This window comes from Centroberyx affinis, unplaced genomic scaffold, assembly GCF_046629955.1.
Source record: "Centroberyx affinis isolate AG114_WGS23_722 - 3 ecotype Tasmania unplaced genomic scaffold, CSIRO-AGI_Caff_v1 ptg003700l_1, whole genome shotgun sequence".
Taxonomy (NCBI): Eukaryota; Metazoa; Chordata; class Actinopteri; order Beryciformes; family Berycidae; genus Centroberyx; species Centroberyx affinis.
The window spans coordinates 1-9,465 of record NW_027281592.1 but is presented as its reverse complement, the minus strand read 5'-3'; the positions used below and the strand labels follow the sequence as shown (position 1 = coordinate 9,465).

General features: G+C 41.4%; 1 pseudogene; it reads left to right on the top strand.

Moving 5' to 3' along the window:
• Window positions 1-1,142: 1,142 nt before the first annotated feature.
• Window positions 1,143-6,929, top strand: LOC139662045 (LIM/homeobox protein Awh-like; annotated as a pseudogene).
• Window positions 6,930-9,465: the final 2,536 nt, after the last annotated feature.

Sequence of the window (9,465 nt, the reverse complement as noted above, 5' to 3'; positions counted from 1 at the left end):
CTTGAAAATGAGCGAGTGTGTGGGAACTCTGAAGAGGAAACATTTTAGTAGTCACTGTATATCCAGCCTGTGTTTAGCCTTTGTTCCTGTTTCACATCCTGTTTTATATACATTCATTTTTACATATTTTATATTTATTTACTGAGAGTAAATTGGCGAGAAACGTTTCATTTTTGTTGTTATCCCTCTTCTGAGGAAGGCAGAAACAACAGAGAAACATCAGGATTTTGTGGTTATAAATACAGATGCACTGATATGGCTTTTTGAGGCCGATTTTCCACCCATATCGGCCGATAACGATATGCATTTTTGTAAGAATCTTGGTACAAATGCTGGTGCAGGATAAGCTTTTCAGACAGGCCTATCTTCAGATAAATAAGTGGGCTATAAACAAAAGACCATGTTCGTTTTATTCTGTTGTTAATTTGACAGTTGTATTAAGAAGAAGAAGAATTTTATTCATATAGCACTTTTCAAAACAAGGTTACAAAGTGCTTTACAAAACAAGATAAAAACAGCAAGAGTTCAAAAAATAAAACATCAGAATAAAAGTCCGACTGAAGGAAGTAAAAAGTATTAAAATGAGAGAAGAAGACAGGGATACAAGGGAAAATAAGATAATAAAAACAAGATACAAAAATAGTAAAAAAAGAATGAAGAAGGAGAGACTTAAAAGATGATACCGATTTTAATTTTCACAAAAATGCCGATGCCACAATCAGCGAAATATCGGCAGTAAAAGTAATATCGGACCGATACCAATATTGCTTTTTAAAGCTGATATTGGCCTTTACCCATCCCTAGTTATAAATCCATTATTTATACATAACCTGGGATGAAGAAAATCATAATCTGCCTGTAGAAATGAATGCGGTGTGGAGAAAACTGTCCGAAAAAACTGAAATGCTAGAGAAAAAATAGAAGTTAGGTGTCTCATCCCTGTATATGATCAGAGGTGAGCAGGTCAAAAAACATTCAGAAATTCGACACAGAGTCTCTGAACTTGGTTAAACACTTGAGTCGACCTGTTGATATAAATAGACAAACTCATCTACTGTCTCTATTTTTACTCCTCTTGTTGTCACTGTGATTGTGAAGTGGACAAATAATTATCCTCCTCCTGCGGTCTTCTCAAGTTAATGATGATGTCTCCGGTGGACCAGACCCTGGAGGAGCTGCTGTACGGCGGTCACCTTGGCGACGAGGTGCAGGGGGCGGAGCTGGACGCCGGCCCGGCGGGCGAGGAGGAAAGTACCGCCGCCGCCGCCGCCGCCGCACAGGATGTGAGCACGTTCACAACAAGCCAGGTCAAGTTTGCCTAAAAACAAAGTCTGGTTAAAGGTCAAATGTGTAATATTTCTGGTAGAGAGTGAAACAAAGTGAACAGATTTCTGCATTTAAAAACACAGGAGCGGGCCGAGGCTGAAGGCGCTCCTCCCACACCAAGGTCCCATTAAAAAATCTGGCAGTTTGTTTTTGCCTCGCTTATTTTGCAAAAAACACACACCGGAAAATGTAATTTGAGACTTTATTACTAACCTGTAGGGTGTTCTGGTAAATTCGGCATGTATGTAATCCTCCAAACAGCTCCGATCTTAACGGATGGGTCCACCATTTATGCGCCGGGGGAAGTAATAACAAGACTCTTTACAGCAGAATCGTGGCGATGTCAGGATCCTGATCACAGCAAGACTCCGTCGGAACAAAAAAAACACACATGCGCTAACTGGGTAAAACATGACAGAAGGTTGATTGTGCCCACCATGCTGACGATGGTCTCGGGCAGGGAGTGTTGTTGTCATGACAACGCTGAACGACAGAGGCCAGCACTGGACCAGAAATTACACATAGACCCTTTAAAGCTGCGATATGCAACTTTTTTCCAACTTTTTTGTGTGTGTCTTATGGGCGGGGCCAGCGGTGAGTCGGTTGTGTCTATCAAGGTGAGGCCCTTTATTTATTTTTTTTATTTATTATTATTTTCTTTTATTACTTTACTGTCCTTGATTTCCTGTTTGGCACCGTTCTGCCCGTGTTGCTGCTGTGGCACCTGAGTTTCACCACGGGGATCAACCAAGTGCCATCTCATCTTTATCTTATCTCATCCTCTGTCTTCGCCCCCAGACTCCGGCTGCTCTGTCCGCCCAGGAGCCAATGACGTGCGCCGGCTGCGGCGAGCAGGTGTGCGACCGCTTCTTCCTATTGGCCGCGGGCCGGCTGTGGCACGGCGCCTGCCTCCGCTGCAGCCAGTGCCTCTGTGAGCTGCAGACGCACCCCTCCCTCTACTGGAGGGACGGGAACATCTACTGCCAGGAGGACTACTGCAGGTCAGGGAATGTTCTGACTGATCCATGGCTTTGGTCGGTGTTGGAGAATCGATTGGTTGGTTGATTGTATTGAAGTATTGACGAGGCCAAGATGGACCACTGGAGATTTGTGCAGATCTTTGCTTTTTATTGATGTGTTTGCTTCTTCTGTTTGTCTACAGGTGCTTTTAGAGACCTTGCTGTATGTTTTTATTTACTAACATCTACAGCTGCAACGATTAACTGATTAATCGATTAGTTGTCAACTATTAAATTAATCGCCAACTATTTTGATAATCGGTTTGAGTAATTTTTTAAGAAAAACAAGTCAAAATTCTCTGATTCCAGCTTCTTACATGTGAATATTTTCTGGTTTCTTTACTCCTCTATGACAGTAAACTGAATATCTTTGGGTTGTGGACAAAACAAGACATTTGAGGACGTCATCTTGGGCTTTGGGAAACACTGATCCACATTTTTCACCATTTTCTGACATTTTATAGACCAAACAACTAATCGATTAATCGAGAAAATAATCGACAGATTAATCAACAATGAAAATAATCGTTAGTTGCAGCCCTACTAACATCTTTGTATGTTTTTTGTATGTGGAATGTTTTGTCTTTTACGGCTGCAGCATGGGTTAAAGCCCAAGCCAAATTTTCCACTTTGTGGGACAATAAAGTTAATCTTGAATCTTGAATCTTGAATCTTGATTTCCTTGACTGATTCTTGAAGGAGCAGAGAGAAAGGAGGAAGTGAGTTTTCTCAAAATATCGAGTTATTTATGTCTTTATCTCAAGATAACAGTTTGTTTTCCCAAGATAATTAGAAAATGATCTTGACATGATGAGATAATGTTCTGATTGGAACTAACTATCCAAATTATTATAGGAATTTCCTGATATTTGACTCCTGTGACTCCTGTGACAGCCACATCAGTGACTGTGGCCAAACTTTACTTTTTAAGGGTTCTTTGAAGTTAAAAATGGCTAAAAGGTTTCTACTCCTCAGGTTTGATTCCAATTTGGACACAAGTTTTTGAGTTCTGGGTTGGACTGGGATCAAATTTTCGAACCTGAGTAGAGTTCAGGCCTCTAGAGCAGCGGTTAGTTCCTCCTGTCTGTCTGAAGGTGTGAAATGAGCCGAAAACCTCGGTGGCTCCTGGTTTGAAACCCGCTGCTGTAGAAGAAACCAAACCAGTGTTCCCAGTCCTGAACCTCGTCCCGTCTCTCTCTCTCTCTCTGCCTGTCAGGATGTTCGGAGTCGGTCAGTGCGCCCGCTGCTCCCAGCCAATCCCGTCCTCCGCTATGGTCATGAGGTCCGGTGAGCTGACCTTTCACCCCCACTGCTTCTCCTGCCAGGTCAGACATTTTTTATTTTTTAAGCTCAAAAGTTTACGTTCAAAGTCAACTTTCATTTCAATTCACAGTTTCACAGCTGTAACACCAGCCCTCTTCCCCTCTTCCTGTCTTTCTCTCTTAGAACATGCACACTTGCAAGCACACACACTCACACACACACACACACACACACACACACACACTCACATGCCAATCTCATCAAGGTTTCTGATGTGATTTTTTTTTTTTATCACCTTTTATTAAATTTCGCTTCTACGTTTTATCACTGTGCAAATAAAATAAACTAGAAAAACTGAAAATCAAAACTAAATTTGAGACTTTTTTTATTGTTTATGTAATTATTAAATAATTATATGTATTTATTTGTTTATTCATTCATTTGTTCATTCGTTCATTCGTTCTAGTTCCCTGGTAACTTTGTGGACAAAAGTGCCACATAAATGCAGCCATTATTATTATAACAACCATATTTTTTCTGTTTGTAATGTGTTTGTTTGCAGGAGTGTGACGTCAAGTTGATGCCTGGGAACCTGTACTGCATGCAGGGCCCGAACCTCTACTGTCAGTCACATTACCATGACAACGGCAGTGTCCCGCCATCCCATGATCTCCACCCCAAACCAGATCTGAAAGACGGTGAGTGTGTGTGTCTTATTTATATATCTATGGGAAAATACACCTGTCTTCTCTATTGTCTTTCCCCATCCTCAGTAACTGAGATGCTGTAGATTTGCCCAAATGAAATTCTGCTGTGGGTGGGAAATCAAGACTGAAGTCCAAACTGTCAGTATATGGAAGCCCATTTCCACCAGTGTGATGAAAAAAACAGTCCTGTAAGTCATTATAATGAGAAACTTTCTCAAAATAATGAGTTACTATCTTTGAGATACTAAGTCATTATTTTGAGAAAGTTTCTCATTATTTTGAGAACGTTTCTCATTATTTTGAGATACAAAGTCATTATTTTGAGAACGTTTCTCATTATTTTGAGATACCAAGTCATTATTTTGAGAAAGTTTCTCATTATTTTGAGATACTAACTCATTATTTTGAGATACTAACTCATTATTTTGAGATACAAAGTCATTATTTTGAGAAAGTTTCTCATTATTTTGAGATACTAACTCATTATTTTGAGATACAAAGTCATTATTTTGAGAAAGTTTCTCATTATTTTGAGATACTAACTCATTATTTTGAGATACAAAGTCATTATTTTGAGAAGGTTTCTCATTATTCTGAGAAGGTTTCTCATTATTTTGAGAAGGTTTCTCATTATTTTGAGATACTAAGTCATTATTTTGAGAAAGTTTCTCATAATGACTTACAGGATCTTTTTTTTCATCACACTGGCGGAAATGGGCTTCCATAGTCAGTAAATCAGTGAAGAAGTTACATTTTTAACACGCGAGCTTCATCCCGACCTTCTCCGTCTCCTCGGTACTTTCCACCAATACAGGAGAAGGGGAGGAGTCCGTCAGCAGCCCGGAGCCGCGGTCGGACGACAGGGCGGCGGGCGGGCGGTCCCGCCGGCGGACCAAGCGGATCAGGACTTGTTTCCGCAGCGAGCAGCTCAGAGCGCTGGAGTCGTATTTCGCCCAGAAGCACAACCCCGACGGTAAAGACTGGACCTGCCTCGCCCACAAGACCGGCCTGCCCAAGAGGGTGCTGCAGGTGAGCCGCTGCCTCCACTCTTTATTTAAAGGATAAGGCCGGTGTTTTATAATGCATTGCTTACCATCAACAGATCCTATGAAAATAACAAAATCAGCAAAGATTAATTTGTTTTGCCAACAAATCTCGTCCATGTAGCCGGGTCCCAATGCAGCCATGTCCCAGCAGCCATAGAACTCCACTGTATTAAAAAAACGATTAAAACCCGTCACAGAGCCATGCTGCTGCTCTGCAGCATATTTCAGCATCACCATGCACCGGGCCGGACCACTTTTTCCTCAAACAACTTAATAAGCTGGCTGTAAACACGTTTTCCATCTCAGGAAAGTAGTTCCGTAGCACAAAAAAATAGTCCCCGGCGTAATGAAGAATTTGTTCCCATTGGAATTTGATTTGGTAATAACTACAACAGCCTGACATTTCATGGTAGCAGTTAGCGATTTTTAAAATTCAAACTATGTCTTTGTGAGCTGGATTTCAAGGTTTTTAGCTTATAATTGGAGCCAATGACTTCCGGGTTGAAGGATAAAAAAGGTACGTGGGAAGTCAGAAAGTAACGGGAGTAGAGCAAACGCATTGCTGATTTTGTTATTTTCATAGGATTTGCTGACGGTAAGAAATGCATTAAAAAACACCGGCCTTATCCTTTAAAGCTGCAATAAGCATTTTTTCTGACCACTAGAGGGCGAGAGAGAGAGCCAGAGAGAAAAAGTATCGTAAACTGGTATCTGAATTGAAAAACTGACTGATGTAATAAATACTCAAAGCATTTACAAAGATGTTTTCTGTCCCACCTTGGTTGACAAACTATCTTCGTGTTCTTCTTTCTCTCTAATATTTTCTCATCTGTGATGCACTCACTCGCTCAACACACACGTATACACACACACACACACTCATGCACAAACACACTTCATCACCCATGATGCATTTGCTCACTCTCAACACACACACACACACACTAACACATGTAAACATACGCACATATAAATACCCACTCACATTAACACAAACATACACACATGTAAACACACGAACCGAACACACACACACACATTATCACCCATGATGCACTTGCTTGATCAACATGCATATATACCCATACTCATATGACCACACACACTCTCTCACACACTCACACACACACACTCACACACACACACACACACACACACTCTCTCTCTCCTAGGTGTGGTTCCAGAACGCGCGGGCCAAGCTGAGGCGTTCCCTCTCCACTGACGACTCTCAGATCAACTCGCCCTCCGCTCCCTCGAGAGGCGAAACCATGGCGACCGGCTCCCCGCCCCCCACCCTCTCCCCCGGCCAATCGCAGCCCTTCCACGCCAGCACCATCGACCAGCTGCAGCTCTCCCTACTCACCGCCCCGCTCGGCGACCCGCCCCGCAGCCCGGCCGCCGACCGACCGCAGGGGCCGAGAAACTACTCCTTCTTCCTGGACTACGACTCCCAGGGTGCACCGGGCTGCGTCTCTCCTCTGGAGGCCTACGGGGACTTTGGGGAGGCGGGAGAGGGAGCGGAGAGAGATGATGAGTCTGACGTCGCTTTCAGACCGTATTACTGCTAGGCCGGGGCGTCTCGCTGTGTGTTCACACTGTGAAGCGGCACAGTCAGCAAGTTCGACACCAGTCAGTTGGTCTCCTGCAGAGCTGAGCGACCGGGGAACTGATGTGAGGAGCTGAACCGTTCATCCGTCAACAGCCAGATTTCTGCACTTCCTTGTTTCCCTACTGATGTGATTTTGTTTCATGTAGTCAATAGTTCTGCCTGGCAAGTGCGAAATGGAGAAGTTGATTCCAGCTGATTCAAAGCTTCTCGGTTCTCTACAACTTCGAATAAGTCACAAACGTCTCAAAAACGATGCTTGGAGAATGCTTGCATTAGAGCTGCAATGATTAATCGATTAGTTGTCAACTATTAAATTAATCGCCAACTATTTTGATAATCAATTAATCGGTTTGAGTAATTTTTTAAGAAAAATAAGTCAAAATTCTCTGATTCCAGCTTCTTAAATGTGAATATTTCCTGGTTTCTTTCCTCCTCTATGACAGTAAACTGAATATCTTTGGGTTGTGGACAAAACAAGACATTTGAGGACGTCATCTTGGGCTTTGGGAAACACTGATCCACATTTTTCACCATTTTCTGACTTTTTATAGACCAAACAACTAATTGATTAATCGAGAAAATAATCGACAGATTAATCGACAATGAAAATAGTCGTTAGTTGCAGCCCTAGCTTGCATCCATTGTTGGGGTTGATTGTAAGCTCTGATGTGAGTTTTTCTGTTTGTTTTGATTAATGCTACCTAATTAGCACTTGCTAGCTTAACTCATCGAAACAATGTAACGTTATGAAAGTCAATACCAGCGCAGCAAAAATACATGTTTTGCCTGTTCATCAGTAAGTTCTTACGTGGCTGTAAAAACTGTTTAGCTGCAGACCGCTACATAGACGCAGTGGGAGCCACTGGCCCCGCCCACAATCTGTCAGAATAGAGCGACACATCAGCTGCTCACAGTGTGAACAAGCAGTTAAAGCTGCTGCATGTAGCATTCTATGTTTCCCAAAGTTAAGACCACATTACCCATAAATCCTGTTGTTTCTTGTCGGAAAGAGGATGTTGCTCCTGTTTTGTGCCGTAAAGCAATCCAGCAGATTTCCTGTGAAATCCGACTCGACACTTCTTGGTGATGTTTTGTTTGTTTATAGTACTTATACTAATATCTCAAAATGAACATGGTAATGATTTATTGATGTTAAAATGCTACATGTAGCACCTTTAAAGCTCTTTTAGTCAGAGGGTCAGAATAGCGAGCTGAAGTCGAAGCTAAATCTGGAATAATTCTCATAGACTTCCATTCATTCCAATTCACTCCAATGAACTAATTTATGATAATATTCTTGAAAACAACCAACATGGTTTGATTGTAAACTAACTAGGGACTTGTGTTATTGATTAAGGACTTGACACATTTTTTTTGTGAGCTACACTTTGACTGTTACATTCTCTAGACAGATAAGGGTTTACTGTGCATTGTGTGAGTAGAGTACTGTCTTTCAATCACTGGGCTGGGACCCACATTTCGGTCGTGGAAATACTGAAACGGGTCGCCAAGTCATTCTGTACAACGAGAGATCCAAATCTTGTGGCTTTTTTAATGTCAGATATTTCCAGGATCTCTGAATGACACACTGTGGGTGAGAGTTCAGAGGCTCAAACCCAGAAACCAGCCTCATTTTGTGAGATTAGTTTACAGAAAATCAGCGTTGTGTCACAAGAAACAACCTTTTTGAAATGTTGAGAATAGATTTGAAAGCCGCCCCAGGGCAAAAGGTTGTAAGTGACTGGTGTGGGCTGTATCCAGATGTGTTGGTTGACAATGTTGTTGTTTATCCTTAGAGAGAGAGACTGCATCGCTGCTGTCAGGCAAAAACCTGTAACTAGCTGACACGGTCATGTGTGTGTGTGTGTGTGTGTGTGTGTGTTGGATGAGTTTCATGACCTTTGGGCCCATTAAACCTGTTAACATTCCACTGTATATTTCAAAAACACATGGGTGTCAATGGAAAAATAAACATTATTTTCTTAATTCCTTAAAAACCTACAGCTTACCAACTTTTTTGTAGGTAAATGTTTTTGTCCAACAACAGCAAAGTGCTTTGTTCATTCAGCATGTTGAAACAGTCTTACATTATTATTATTATGACCAGCTGAGCCAGATGTGTCAGATTTTCCTCTGTACACTTAGCTGTTTGTCTCGTGCTCGAATGGTGAATAAATCAACAGCTGTGATTTATCTCTGTATCTCTGTTTTTCTCAAACAACATGTCTGTAAGAGTGAGACTTTGAAATTATTGTTGATTACCTCTGAAAGTCACTAATATTGTCAAACTGGTAACACTTTACAATAAGGGTACATTAATTAAGGGTTAGTTAATGCTTAATAAGGATTAACTAACCCTTAATTAACAGTTAACTAATGTGTCTGGTAATCATTTACTAATGGTGTTCATGTTAACTAAGGTATTAATTTTATACATTATTTAATAGTCATCTTTATAAACTATTAAATAATGTATAAATTAATACCTTAGTTAA